General features: G+C 38.7%; 1 non-coding gene across 1 annotated transcript; it reads left to right on the top strand.

Moving 5' to 3' along the window:
- The first annotated feature begins 14,775 nt into the window (after positions 1 to 14,775).
- On the top strand, positions 14,776 to 14,900 carry LOC129022191 (U4atac minor spliceosomal RNA). Its single transcript, XR_008496279.1, has one exon. It is a non-coding gene; the product is annotated as a U4atac minor spliceosomal RNA (small nuclear RNA).
- The last annotated feature ends 923 nt before the right edge of the window (positions 14,901 to 15,823 follow it).

The following is a 15,823-nucleotide window of genomic DNA, read 5'->3' as shown; positions in this document are numbered from 1 at the left end:
TGTAATGGCCTTCTTTGTCTCTTTTGATCTTTGTTGGTTTAAAGTCTGTTTTATCAGAGACTAGGATTGCAACCCCTGCCTTTTTTTGTTTTCCATTTGCTTGGTAGATCTTCCTCCATCCTTTTATTTTGAGCCTATGTGTGTCTCTGCACGTGAGATGGGTTTCCTGAATACAGCACACTGATGGGTCTTGAGTCTTTATCCAATTTGCCAGTCTGTGTCTTTTAATTGGAGCATTTAGTCCATTTACATTTAAAGTTAATATTGTTATGTGTGAATCTGATCCTGTCATTATGACGTTAGCTGGTTATTTTGCTCGTTAGTTGATGCAGTCCCTTCCTAGTCTCGCTGGTCTTTACAATTCGGTATGATTTTGCAGTGGCTGGTACCGGTTGTGCCTTTCCATGTTTAGCGCTTCCTTCAGGAGCTCTTTTAGGGCAGGCCTGGTGGTGACAAAATCTCTTAGCATTTGCTTGTCTGTAAAGTATTTTATTTCTCCTTCACTTATGAAGCTTAGTTTGGCAGGATATGAAATTCTGGGTTGAAAATTCTTTTCTTTAAGAATGTTGAATATTGGCCCCCACTCTCTTCTGGCTTGTAGGGTTTCTGCCGAGAGATCCGCTGTTAGTCTGATGGGCTTCCCTTTGATGGTAACCCGACCTTTCTCTCTGGCTGCCCTTAACATTTTTTCCTTCAATTCAACTTTGGTGAATCTGACAATTATGTGTCTTGGAGTTGCTCTTCTCGAGGAGTATCTCTGTGGCGTTCTCTGTATTTCCTGAATCTGAATGTTGGCCTGTCTTGCTAGATTGGGGAAGTTCTCCTGGATAATATCCTGCAGAGTGTTTTCCAACTTGTTTCCATTCTCCCCGTCACTTTCAGGTACACCAATCAGACGTAGATTTGGTCTTTTCACATAGTCCCACATTTCTTGGAGGCTTTGCTCATTTCTTTTTATTCTTTTTTCTCTAAACTTCCCTTCTCGCTTCATTTCATTCATTTCATCTTCCAGGGCTGATACCCTTTCTTCCATTTGATCGCATCGGCTCCTGAGGCTTCTGCATTCTTCACGTAGTTCTCGAGCCTTGGTTTTCAGCTCCATCAGCTCCTTTAAGCACTTCTCTGTATTGGTTATTCTAGTTATACATTCTTCTAAATTTTTTTCAAAGTTTTCAACTTCTTTGCCTTTGGTTTGAATATCCTCCCGTAGCTCGGAGTAATTTGATCGTCTGAAGCCTTCTTCTCTCAGCTCGTCAAAGTCATTCTCCGTCCAGCTTTGTTCCGTTGCTGGTGAGGAACTGCGTTCCTTTGGAGGAGGAGAGGTGCTCTGCATTTTAGAGTTTCCAGTTTTTCTGCTCTGTTTTTTCCCCATCTTTGTGGTTTTATCTACTTTTGGTCTTTGATGATGGTGATGTACAGATGGGTTTTTGGTGTGGATGTCCTTTCTGTTAGTTTTCCTTCTAACAGACAGGACCCTCAGCTGCAGGTCTGTTGGAGTACCTGGCCGGCCGTGTGAGGTGTCAGTCTGCCCCTGCTGGGGGGTGCCTCCCAGTTAGGCTGCTCGGGGGTCAGGGGTCAGGGACCCACTTGAGGAGGCAGTCAGCCCGTTCTCAGATCTCCAGCTGCGTGCTGGGAGAACCACTGCTCTCCTCAAAGCTGTCAGACAGGGACATTTAAGTCTGCAGAGGTTACTGCTGTCTTTTTGTTTGTCTGTGCCCTGCCCCCAGAGGTGGAGCCTACAGAGGCAGGCAGGCCTCCTTGAGCTGTGGTGGGCTCCACCCAGTTCAAGCTTCCAGGCTGCTTTGTTTACCTAAGCGAGCCTGGGCAATGGCGGGCGCCCCTCCCCCAGCCTCGCTGCCGACTTGCTGTTTGGTCTCTGACTGCTGTGCTAGCAATCAGCGAGACTCCGTGGGCGTAGGACCCTCTGAGCCAGGTGTGGGCTATACTCTCCTGGGGCACCGTTTCCTAAGCCCGTCGGAAAAGCACAGTATTCGGGTGGGAGTGGCCCGATTTTCCAGGTGCCGTCTGTCACCTCTGGAAGGGGAACTCCCTGACCCCTTGCGCTTCCCGAGTGAGGCAATGCCTCGCCCCTGCTTCGGCTGGCGCTCGGTGCACCACTGACCTGCGCCCACTGTCTGGCACTCCCTAGTGAGATGAACACGGTACCTCAGATGGAAATGCAGAAATCACCCGTCTTCTGCGTCGCTCGCGCTGGGAGCTGTAGACCGGAGCTGTTCCTATTCGGCCATCTTGGCTCCTCCCCTCAAAAATATTTTTTAAAGTATATCAACTACAAATTGTTATCTGACCACAACACAATAAAACATACATTTTAAAAGGAGGTTAACTTGCAATTCATTGGAAAAAGGATAGTTTTTTTCAACAAATGGTGCTAGAACAATTGTCTATACACAAAAAATTTAGACATAGATCTTAAAACTTACACCAAAAATAACTCCAAGTAGATCATAGACCAAAATGTTAAATATGAAACTATACAATAGCAAGAAAGAACCACAAAAGACAATCTATGTGACCTCAGATTTGATGGCAAGTTTTCAGATTACCAATAATGAAAGCATGATCAAAAGCATAATCAAATGTGCTTTTGTTCATGCTTTTATTGTTGTAATCTAAAAACTTGTGATAAATTGAACTTTATTAAAATTAAAACATTTTGTGCTATGAAAGACACTTAGAGAACGAACAGACAAGCCCCAGAATGGGAGAAAATATTTGCAAAACACATTCCTGATAAAGAACAGGTATCTAAAATATACAAAGAACTCTGAAAACTCAACAATAAGAAAACAAACAACTCAAAAAATATGCAAAAGATCTAAATAGACACTTCACCAAAGAAAATGATGACTGATAGATTAGATAGGTTAAGTGAGTAGATGAGATAGACAGACAGATAACAGATACATGGCAAATAAGCATATGTAAAGATGTTCAATTTCATTTGTTATTTGTCACTGGGAAAATGCAAATTCAAATAATTTGATGCTACCACATACCTATTAGAGTGGTTAAAAAACTTGTAGAGCAACAAGAACTCTCATTAATTGCTGGTAGGAATGCAAAACGGCACATCCATTCATTTTGAAAGACAATTTGGCAGTGTATTACAAAGTAAAGTATACTATTACCATATGATAAAATATCAATTTTATTCTCAAATGATTAAAAGCAAGTGTCCACACAAAAGCATGTGCATGAATGTTTATAGCACCTTATTTTTTTTAACTTTTATTTTAGGTTTGGGGGTACATGTGAAGATTTGTTATATAGGTAAACCTCTGTCATGAGGGTTTGTTGTACATGTTATTTCATTACCCAGGTATTAAGGCCAGTATCCAATAGCTAACTTTTCTGCTCCTCTCTTCCCACCTTCTCCACTCAAGTAGACCCCATGCTTGTTATTTCATTCTTTGTGTTCATAAGTTCATATCATTTAGCTCCCACTTATAAGTAAGAACATGCAGTATTTAGTTTTCTGTTTCTGCATTAGTTTAGTTTGCTAAGGATTATAGCCTCCAGCTCCATTCATGTTTCTACAAAAGACACGATGTCACTCTTTTTATGGCTGCATAGTATTCCATAGCTTATATGTATCACTTGTTCTTTATCCAATCTGTCACTGATGGGCATTTAGTTTGATTCCACATCTTTACTATTATGAACAGTGCTGCAGTGAACATTCGCATCCCTGTGTCTTTATGGTAGGATGATTTCTGTTCCTCTGGAGATACACCCAGTAACGGGATTGCTGGATCAAATGGTAGTTCTACTTTTAGATCTTTGAGGAATCGTCATACTGCTTTCCACATGGTTGAACTAATTTACACTCCCACCAACAATGTATAAGTGTTTCCTTTTCTCCATAACCTCACCAGTGTCTGTTATTTTTTGACTTTTTAATAATAGCCATTCAGACTGGTGTGAGATGGTATCTCACTGTGATCCTGATTTGCATTTTTCTAATAGTTAGTGATGCTGAACCTTTTTTTTTTACATGTTTGTTGATCACATATATGTCCTCTTGTGAGACATATGTGTTTATGTCCTTTGCCCACTTTTTTAATGGGGTTGTTTGTTTTTCTCTTGTAAATTTAAGTTCCTTAAGATACTGGATATTAGACCTTTGTCAGGTGCATAGTTTGCAAACATTTTCTCCCATCCTGTAGGTTGTCTGTTTACTCTGTTGATAGTTTCTTTTGCTGATAACACCTTAATGTATAACTATCAAAAATTAGAAGCAACAAAGATGTCCTTCGGTAAGTCATTGGATAGACAAACTGGGGCACATCCACACAAAAAAAGCAACACACTTTCTAAGAAAAAAATGAGTCTATGCAACCCATAGCATGTTGTCCATGAAGGGATTCAATAATAATGCAGGTGACTGTTGTCCCAGAGACATTTAAAGGCAAGACATAGAAAGAACCTCCATAGTGCTGAGTTTCAATGAAGTCATTTTCATGATGACATCACAAACAGAAATTGATTTTTTTCCCTACTAGTTGAATGACAATCCCCTCTATCCTTCCAGCACACAGTGGAAGATCTGCTGTTAGTCACTGCCATATAGTAAGAACTCATGAAGAAATGGAGGGTTCATATGAGAGAAAAGAGGCAGCAGCAGTAAACAAACAGCTGTCATCAGAGCTAAGAAGGAAAAGCAAAGTCTTCAATGATTGTATTCCCATCAAAGGCACAAGAAAAGAATAAATTTTACTCCCAGCAAGACTTAAGGGGAAAATGGACAACTTGGCACAGACCAGACACAGGATAAAACCAGCACAGGACACATAGGGGCAAATCAGCACAGGCCCTGAATTATACCTTGGAAACATCTTTTAAAATACTGTTCTCAGTGGTGGGTTGCATGCATTCTAGAGCATGGTAGAGAACAGTATTTTAAAGGGAGTTTCCTTTAAACACGCATCTAAAAGAGGTGGGAAGAGAAATGCAAGAATTTCTTGCCAAGTTCAGTATTAAGAGCACGGGCTGCCTAGGGTTAGTCCTCCCTCTATCACTTAATAACTCTAGGACTTTGGGCAAAGCATGTAATGTTTCTCATTATATTTTCCTCATCTGTGAAAAGTGAATAGTAATAGTTTTGACTTCACAGGTTTTCTGTTAGGATCAAATTTATTATACTTGCCAGAGCATTTAAGGCAATGCTTGGAACACATCAAGCACATAAATACTAGTGATTACTATTATCCTATTTGTATTGAGACTCTGAGCATATTATTTAAATTTAGTTTTCCCTATGTATACATACTATGTTAGTTCCATAACGCATACATATGATTTGTAAATAAATATACTGGGGTACATTCTGGGGTACAGCAGGTAGGATAGGAGTATCTGGAAATTTATGTCCCACTTGCTGTATTTTTCATAGTCGGTAACTTCTAAAATGAATTACATGTGTAAATAGTGAATCATTTATGTACTATGTGTGGACTTGGTAATTTTTAACCAGTTCACAGCTGACTCTGTGAAGTCTTACTTTTAAACCTCCTCCAGAAGGAGAAGAGACAAATTTTCTTTAGGGAAGGATTCTAAACAATTTGAATATATTACCCTTACCCCTCAGAGATTAAGTTTAACTCAGTCCTGTCATCACTACCATCATCACTTCAAGTGTGGACTGGACTTAGTAAGCCACTTCCAAAGAACAGAGTATGGAAATGGAAAAAATAGGAACTTTACATCAGACAAACCCAGCAAACCAAATGATCAAGGTCAACCTCACCAGTGATAAGTCATGTTGATATCCCGTATTCATGACATAATGTGGTAAGAACACTTCACCTCTGTGGAATTCAGAATTCATTCCCAAATATCACAACCCTAGTCTAACATTTGAGAAATATCAGAGAAACCCAAATTGAGGGACATTCTTCAAAATACCTGACTGATACTCCCCAAAACGATCAAGGTAATCAAAAACAAGGAAAGTCCAAAAAACTGCCCAGACCAAAGAAGAGTGAAGAGACACGATAATTAAATGCAGTGTGGTATCCTGGATTGAATCCTAGGACAGCAAAAAGGACATTAATAGAAAATCAGTAGAATCAGAATAAAAAGTTAACATAGAATCTAGAGTTTAGTAAATAACAAGGTACCAGAATTAATCTCTCAATTTCAACAAAGTTACAACAGTTATGTAAGATATGAACTTTAGGAGAAGCTGGAACTCTATTTGTAAAATGTTTTTGCACATCTAGAATTATTCCCAAATAAAAAAATTTAAAAAATAAATGACTTAAAATATGATTTTTTTAAAGCCCTCTAGGTCTGGATAGCATTGCATTGTGTAGATCAGGTTTTGACTATATGCCATCAAGATAAACTATTAAACAGCCTATGTCTAAATTGTGCAAAATTATATCATTAACATTAAGGTGGTTGGATTTGTCCTTGGATTCACTTCAGGTGTGTTTACATGCTAGTTTAAATAATAGTTTAAAAAAAATTTAGTGTTAAATCCAATTAGCCAATTGTGATTTAAAGAAATAATCTGGGACTTTTGGTAATAAATAACTATTTCAATTGATCTTGCAACTTGTTTCAGCATTATGTTATCATTTTCTACGTTCTTTATGCTTCTTTGATTTTATTATAAAATTGTACCTGAATTCTAAGGTATGCATTAGTAGAACGGCGACCCATTTATAGGTAAATGAAAAAGTGACCTCTGTAGAACAGTGCTAACTTTCAGTAGAAATAGCAGGGTCCTAAGAGTCATAGAAAATTTTTATGACACTAGAAGTCCTATTTGAATATTATCTATTAATAGTTATATTTAAAGGCCTGATACACTGTGATAACTGGTATTCTTTAAGAAAAATTGTGACATTTTAACTAGAAAAATGTGAAATGTTGGAGGGAAAATAAATACATCAGTGTGATTCAGTCTATCTGCCTGGATTTAAGAGAACCATATCCTACTAAAAAGTAATAATAACCTTTTCCCTTTACATTTCCCCCTTTCCTCTATCTGTTATTCTCCTAATGAATTGTATTTCATTGTGGCTTTAGAGTTTTCTTCTCCTTTATGGGCTGGCAGGTATATGCAGGGCATAAAAACAAGATTACAACTCCAATGAACCCTTTTTACAGTCAACTTAGCCGAAATCGTTTAGAGTAGGATAGAGGAACCTGAAGCCTCAGTTGATTTATTTAAAGTTCTGAGACGCTCTGCTCCCTTTTTCAGAGCACAGGTTTGCATTCACTGGCTGCTGTCATCCTACAACACTGTGGTGAGTTCTGTGGGTATGAATTCTATTCTAGTAGACTTGCTATAAAAAAGGACACATTTTTATTTTTCCAAACAGAATTTAGTCTAAATCCAAAGCATCTCCTGGTTGGGCTGGTACATATTTCAGTGTCAGAGTTACTGGAGCTCCACCACCCTTCTCAGTTGTTACTGGGGCTCTTTCATTAAAAAAGAGTTTTAATCTAAATGTGAAGGTATCACCCAGACATTTCCCATGGAGGTCCTTAGAAGTCCGTGGGACACTGTACAGGATGGGAGCCTGAGTAGGAGTGAGCTGGAAGCTGGTTTGCTCAAACTTGCAAGAACTGACGGTTAAATTTTCTGGTATTTTGCAAGTTGGTTGTTAAAAACATCTATTATCCCAAATTAAATAATGTTAACTTATAATTAAATAATATTTAAAAATATAATAAATATGCAATACTCATTTCCTAATTATTTTACTAGATTTTATGATTATTGCACTGTGTTTATTTATGCTTATTTTATCTGCACAATGGGAATACTATATGGTGGCTCTCACGTCACATTTCTTCTCAATCCCACATTTAGTGCTGTCACATTGGTGGCTTGAAGTCAGTGATGGTGAGAGTATTTACACCATGGAAACTGGCAGATACTGCAAATCAGGTCTTGATTTATTGTCTCGTCGATTTCGAGACTTAACAAAGAACCAGTTGTTAAACATTTACTAGCACACTTTTGGACATAAGACCTATAACACAGAACAGCAGCTAACTTCCTTCAGCCTTTCTTTGTCCTCAGTCACATAAAATTTTCTCAACACACCTTGATTGTTAGATTAATTGATTGATTGATTTTTTGAGAGAGTCTCACTCAGTCGCCCAGTCTGGAGTGCAGTGGTATGGTCTTGGCTCACTGCAACCTCCACCTCCCGGTTTCAAGCAATTATCCTGCCTCAGCCTCCCGAGTAGCTAGGACTACAGGCACGTGCCACTATGGCCGGCTAATTTTTTGTGTATTTTTAGTAGAGATGGCATTTCACTATGTTGGTCAGGCTAATCATGAACTCCTGAGCTCAGATGATCTGTCTACCCTGGGCTCCCAAAGTGCTGGGATTACAGGTGTGAGCCACCGTGCTCAGGCCCAAGACTCCTTGATTTCAATGTTCTTCTACCCACCTTTTCCCCCCAAATTTATCTGTCCCAAACCCTCCTGAAGGGCCATCCTGCATAATTTCCTTTAAGTGGAACTTTAGACACAAAACCCTGGTATTTCTTCTTCAAGGTGGAGATAAGTAAATAGATGCTTAAACCTGTCAGATTGCTTTGATTTTTCTTCATGTTCTTTGTTTGCTTTTGGTTTTGGTTTTGATTTATCCATCCTAACTAATTCTGTTATAGGATATTAGAGACTTTTCTAGTCTTAAAATTCCAATCTACCATCAGAGATTTCTTCTGCAAAATACTTTGGAAGGCATGGTTAATTTCTCTCCCCCACTCAGTCCACATCCTCTCCTTTTCCTAATTATCTGTTAGTGTATTGGTACATTAATTAAGTGGCTGAAATTTTCATGTATGGTCCCTAGATGCCTGCATAGATTGAACTGAGAAAACTGAGCCCTGATCACCAAATATCACATCAATGTAGTGTGGGAGAAAAGGGTGTATGCTAAACTTTTATGCATTGCTTCTGGGTACAACTTTATAATTACACTTACCGACATCACAGTGCAATGGTTCTTATCGAGGGTAGTGGGAGCATTTTGCCACACAGAGAACATGTGAAAAGGTGGAGACATTTTTAGTTGTCACAGTCTGTGAGGAGGGGCCTGCTACCAGCAGCGAATGGAAAGAGGCATGGGATGTTGCTGCTCAACATTCTACAATGCACGGGACAGCCCCACAACAAAGGATGATCTGGCCCAAAATGTCAACAGTGATGTGATTGAGAACTTAATCCTGAAATAGAAGACTAAATATGTGCCCTCATGTAAAAATATATATTGTCTATTTATGACAGTTTCCCATTCATTGTTCCATTGTTGTCTTCCACTCGTCACGTCTCTGGGCTGTGCAGAATCACACAGAGTTTCAGCCACCTGAAAAAGACTTTTGAGCAAATGATCCTTTAGAATTATTTTAGCAAGAGGACCCAGGCTTCCTAGAGATCACCCATCTAACTCTGAAACTCTATCCATATGTGCCTAATCTCATCTGCTAAAAATTTTAAATCTGTGCTTTTGAAAAATGTTACTAGATACCTGCTATGGTTTAAATGATGGTGTGTCATCTAAAATTTATGTTGAAACAATCTTCAATGCAACACTACAAAAAGGTGTGGCCTTTGGAAGTTGATTAAGTCATGAGGCTCTGCCCTCATGAGTGGGATTAACATCCTTATAAAAAGGGTCTGGGATTAAGGGGAACACTCTCTCGCTTTTTCACCTTCAGCCATTTAAGGACACAATAATGGCACCATCTTGGAAGCAGAGAGTGACCCTCCCCAGACACCAATGTTAGTGCCTTGGTTTTGGACTTTCCAGCCTCTAGAACAGTAACAAATTTCCCTTCTTTATAAATCACACAGTCTAGATAAGGCATTTTGTGATAGCACAAATGGACTAAGACAGTACCCTCTTTCAAAATGACAGAATTAACCATCCATAAGTGTTGACATTGAAGTCACTCCCTTTATAGGTTTGTTGTAGATGTAATCAAAGCAATAAACCCTTTACAGATGCTGGTAAAACACCTAAACAATTACAACAATTGCAATGTAACAACTGAGGAGACCTCCAAAAGTGTTGAAATAACCACAGAATGTACATATAACAGAATAGATCCAGAAGTTTTCTGGAATATAGTTCTTAGCATGTACCAGCACTAAAATTGTACATGATATCAAGTCAATTTACTGAAATTTTAAATCAAACCAGTATTTTGGTTGTGCTACGTGCAAAGTGAAAAAAATGGATTATTAGTTTCTTTTTTCATAGTTCCACTTTTTTTTTTGAGACAGAGTGTTGCTCTGTCACCCAGGCTGGAGTGCAGTGGTGCGATCTCGGCTCACTGCAAACTCCACCTCCTGGGTTCAAGCCTTTCTCCTGCCTCAGCCTCCTGAGTAGCTGGGACTACAGGTGCCTGCCACCTCGCCTGGCTAATTTTTTGTATTTTTAGTACAGACAGGATTTCGCCGTGTTAGCCAGCATGGTCTCGATCTCCTGACCTCGTGATCTGCCTGCCTTGGCCTCCCAAAGTGCTGGGATTACAGGCATGAGCCACCGCGCCCAGCCCATAGTTCAACTTTTTACCCTGTCTTGGAATTCTGATTGGTAAAAGGATGTGGACATTTATATGGATATTTCTAAAGGGTACTTCTCTGATGGTAGATATTTTATGTTGATGCCAAAACTATGTGTTTTTAGTTAAAAGAGCATTGTAAGCCAATTGTATGTTTTAAAAATAACTGATATTGTTAGCAACAGAACTATAACATTAGCCTCTCCATTACTTAGACATGAATAAAACAGGAAACATCAGGACTGTGTGAATTGAATGTTACTGAGTGTACAGTGTCATTTTATCTTTTGATGGTGAACCAAAAAAGTAAAGATAGGCCAGGTTATAAGAGTTTGTCTGTATGCGTGTTTGTGTTTCCTACCACAAAAGTGATTGCATTTTCTTCACATGATTCCAAGCCTCATTAACTCTGATTTTCTCATTCATCTCAAATTGCTATATTTATTATAATGGCTTAACCCAGCTGAGGTATTCTCCTTATGGAAAAAAATCATCCCTGATCTTTGTCACTGCCATGTGGCAAAGTATAAGATGCAGGCTGTAAAATTCAATTTCTGAATCAGTGCATATCATAAGTTGGCTCGGCTGCATAAACAAAGCTGATTGGGACACCACCAGTCATGCACCCAGTGTTTATTTAGACAGGATCGGATCAGATGCATTGTGTATTAAGAATGGTTAGACAAGTATTTCTTCTCCAAAGTCTCTATTTATCAACAAAAGAATTACCCAGTCAGGATAGAGAATATTTTTCATCGCCAGTCTCATCATTATGCCTTGCAGTACACCACAGCTGAGGAGTAGCAAGTTCCGTTTTCTGCCACAGCTGAATTAATTTTCTTAATATTCAAATTTGATTTTTCATTACACAGAGTCAGGCTGCACAATGAAGACCTTGCCCTCCCTAACATGCTCATATCAATTCCTTTCAAATAGCTCAGATAACTGTGACTTCAGATAGACTGTTTCAAGTTTAATATCCTTGAAAAATTACCTGAATGAACAAGACAAGACATTAATGTCTCCCTAACAGTGCTAGGAACCAACCTTGGAATTTTGGAATCAACCTTTAGTCTGTAGATATTTACACTTCATTTTCTAAAACAGATAACAAATACAAGGTTGAAACAAAAATCTCACTGCTTTCCTCCAATTTTTTATTATGTATCCTGAATGTAGATGCATGAAAAGGTAATAGGTTTGTCATGAAGGCCTTGAAAGGCAAGGTGAAAATTACACTATTTTAAAAGAGCTCCAATCATAAAAGCCTTGTCTATGGTACAAGAATTGTTTTGAAAGGTACAGGAATTGTAGATGCATGAAAAGGTAATAGGTTTGTCATGAAGGCCTTGAAAGGCAAGGTGAAAATTACACTATTTTAAAAGAGCTCCAATCATAAAAGCCTTGTCTATGGTACAAGAATTGTTTTGAAAGGTACAGGAATTGCGTCACAATCCATTTGCATATGTGTTGCTTCTGGACCTTGAAGTAGGGATGTGATCAGCTGTCAATCAACAGTTACTATTGAATCCTTCATATGTCCATCAAAACCTGCTAGGTTCTGTGGAAAATTCAGGAGTGATAAAAAACAAGTGGCATCTACTCACCAAGAGTTGATAAATTGGGTGGGGGAGATATAGCACAGAAACTAATCAATAAATAAAGCTGTATATGATCAGGCGATCAGCACCAGAGCTCATTATCCTGTTTGCAGTACCTTATGAGGGTTTTGAAACAACACAAAGTATATGGAGACAGCAAGAAGACTGGGAGATTATAGCAATAATTTGGCATTAAGCAAGTTACTGGATTAGGCAACATCTGGAAACTGACTGAAACCTGACTTGACAGAGCACTTCCCAGGGATTATGTAAGCCTCACTATTTCAATAGCTTATCCCAGCTCCTGTCTATGACAACAGAAAGGGCCACTGTTATCTTATCTGGGGACTTCATCTCTTTCTCCTTTTATGAATAAGTTCAGAGTGTGCCTTCAGATCCTCAATTTTCTAAACTTTACATAGAATTAGGACTGAGTTATTATAAGATGGCACGGGGGAGATAATCAACATCAATTAGCTGGGGTAACAGAAATAAACAAAATATAAACAGGGAATCATTACCAAACATAGGGCCATTTGAAGCTATGGAGGGGAAATTGTTAGATAAGGAAGGAGGCAGACTCCAAAGCTGTCTGACCTTTAGCCCAAATCTCTTTGAAAATAAGATGCTTTAAGATTAATATTAAGCTTTTGGAACATTAGCCCCCTGTGATTCAAAATCATTAAGATTCTACAACTGTGCTAATTATTACAGCACATTTACATGAGAGAGAAGTCTATGAAGAAGGAGGAGATGGTGGAGAGATAGGCAAGTTGGAGAAAGAAATCAACATTCATTGAGCAATAATTGTTCTGCGTCTAAAGCCATGAGCTAGGCATACGCGGTGCTTCATTGACTCCTCCCATATGCAATGTGGGATGCCAACATCACTATTCTTTCAAATGGCAGAGGTGACACTCAGAGAGGCTGAGGTCACAGGCCAAACCTCAACCAGCTAAGATTTCAGTTGAGGAACTGGAAGATAGTTATAAGATGAGGGACGTCAGATCAGCCTTCCAAAACAAAGAGGTAACAAGAGAGGTGTTGGGGGAGGGTGTTCTCAAGGTGTGGGAACTGCCAGCTGCTGAAGCCACAGAAGTCCCCTGTTCACTCTCGCTAATACCTGTCCCTAAAAATCCATGCACAGTAGGTATATGTCAACATTTATAATGCTCAGAGACAGTCAGAGGTATAGAGGTTTTTGTCTTGTTTTGTTTTGGTTTTGATTTTTAATAAACAGCTAGGTTTATTTTCTTCAGAAGGGATTATCAAAGCCTTTCTCGAGGCCTGAGTTGCCTCACAAAAGCTCCCACTTTTCCTTTGTGTGTCTGGGTCTCTCTCTCTGTATCCTCTCTAAGTGTATGCTCCTCTTCCTCCTTCTCTTCTTGGCTCTCCCCAGCTCACTCCCTTTCTCACGTTCTCTCTCTCCCTCTCTGTTGCTCTACACCTCTCATGCCTTTCTCATTTCTTTCTCTCTTTTTCCTTTCCCCTCACCTTCTCCTTTCCTTTTCTCTCTCTACTTTTCTGTTTCTCTGTTTTTCTTCTTCTGTCTCGCTCTACCTAACTCGTGTGCGTGTGTGTGTGTGTGTGTGTGTGTGTGTGTGTGTGTGTGTGTGTTTGCCTGACTTCCTTCTTTCCTGTCTTTCTTCTAAGTAAGCCAAAATCATCTCCCTTCTGGCATCATTAAACACGGAAGAGAACAACAGAGAAACAAGATCAGGGCACTGGAAGTGGGTTTACCATCTTCCTACCATCGATGATGTGTCCCTGTTGTAGCCAATGTCTCAGAGCGGTCCTGAGTCTCATCTTTTCATCTGCAATATCACAGAGGGGAATAAAGAATAATAAATGAAAAGCACTGGCATCTCTGTCAATCACTCAGAGAATAAATGAGGGTTAAAATGTCTGCCACTTCCCAGATAAAAGGAATAATTAATTAAAACAAAATGCAGATCACAACCAAACTTCCACACATTCCTGTGTGCATGCCATGAGAATCTTCACTGGAACATTAAGGAAGGAGGAAAAACAATGTACAACTCCTGTTTAAAACTTTTCAGGCTAAATATCATAAGCAAATACACATGTTTGTAATTCATTAAGAGAAAACATGCTAGTTTTAAATAATGCATTTCATAACTTATGCAAGTTTTGTTTGCACCATGATAAAAGTCTTTTTCTCAGAGGCACAAATTAAAAATAAGCCATCATTTGCATTATATCTACTTTCTGATTTTAAATCCATTGTTATCTAAGAGCTGATACTTCCATTTCTCCTATTTAATTCAAACAGATAGGCAGAGTCCCTGCTACAAAACATCCTCAAAGATTAAGAAAAGGCACTGCAAATATCAGATCAATTATGAAAACGATGTTCTGATTTGATGTCATTTGAATTGCACTATTATTCACCAAAGGATATTGTAGGCAAGCATTTGTAATAGGGGAGGAAATGATTTGGAATTGCTAAAGATTAGGAGGGCTTGAAAACAAGCCTTTATTGGCCTTTGAAGCCTTGGGAAGAATGTTTGCTCTTCAGGTGCCCATGTAGCCCTGCTCTGGAGATCTTCTCAGATGCTGTCCTATTGCATTGTCCAAATTAAACAGAGAAGTCACCATCCTTCCCTTGGGGTTGTGCTACTGTCCAATGAGTGCACAGCAAGAGCAGTCCTACTAACCCTACGTAACACACCTGCCTCAACTAGAGCTTTGCTTCACCTCGGTGCAGTTTTTGCAAAAAAGGAAAACCTCTTTTTCATGAAATAAAATGAAGTAAAATAATTAAAAAATAATAGAGATATCAGAACTTCCCACTAGAGCCATTAGATTCAAAGCTAATCCTAGAATCTCAGCATGACAACCAATCAAGTAAAAGATCAACACTTTTAGACCACGTTTATAATTTTCTCACTGAGGCACCAATGAATAGTCCTTAATGAAAAGTTCTACCTATAGGTACAAGTCTTTACAAAATAAAAATAATAATTTTTTTAAAGTCACCTTAGCACTCACTTGCAACCTGAATTTTGGAGCAGTTTTCCATAAATATACTGCCCTGTGTATGATGCATCTATTAGAAAATTTAACCTGAATATTTTTCTCTTTTTTTCCAGCCGGCCTCCTTCCATCTCATTTTCCCTTTCTTTCTTTCTTTCTTTCTCTCTCTCTTTCTCTCTCTTTCTTTCTTTCTTTTTCTCATTACCTGTGTTCTTTCTTCCACAAAAACGTATGGAGCCCCAAGTAGAATAACAGTATAATGTAGCGATTAAGAGCAGAAGTTTTGGAGACAAGGCAAGTATCTTGCTGCCACAAGCTAGATAATACTTGATAATAAATTACCCTACAGCAAACAAGAATGATGAGATGCAGAGGAAATTGTGGAGAGAGGGGACAGAAATTAAAGCTTGATGAAATGATGCAAGCCCCTAAATAGAATTGAGCCTGGAGTTTTCTTAAGTTCTGTGTGCTCACAAGCTACCCTTTTAACCCATTTTAAGTTGTGTTTGTATCACTCGCAACTGAGTCCAAATTAGTAAAGTGTTTTTCTTCTACCAGAGAATTTAATATATGTATTTCCTTCATCGACTCAATAAATATATACTGTGTCCCTAATATATTTTAGGCCCTTTGTGACAAAGAATGGCAAGATTAATAAGATATAG

This window comes from Pongo pygmaeus, chromosome 21 (assembly GCF_028885625.2).
Source record: "Pongo pygmaeus isolate AG05252 chromosome 21, NHGRI_mPonPyg2-v2.0_pri, whole genome shotgun sequence".
Lineage (NCBI taxonomy): Eukaryota > Metazoa > Chordata > Mammalia > Primates > Hominidae > Pongo > Pongo pygmaeus.
Note: the sequence above shows the minus strand (reverse complement) of the source record. Positions and strands in the feature narration are given on the sequence as shown.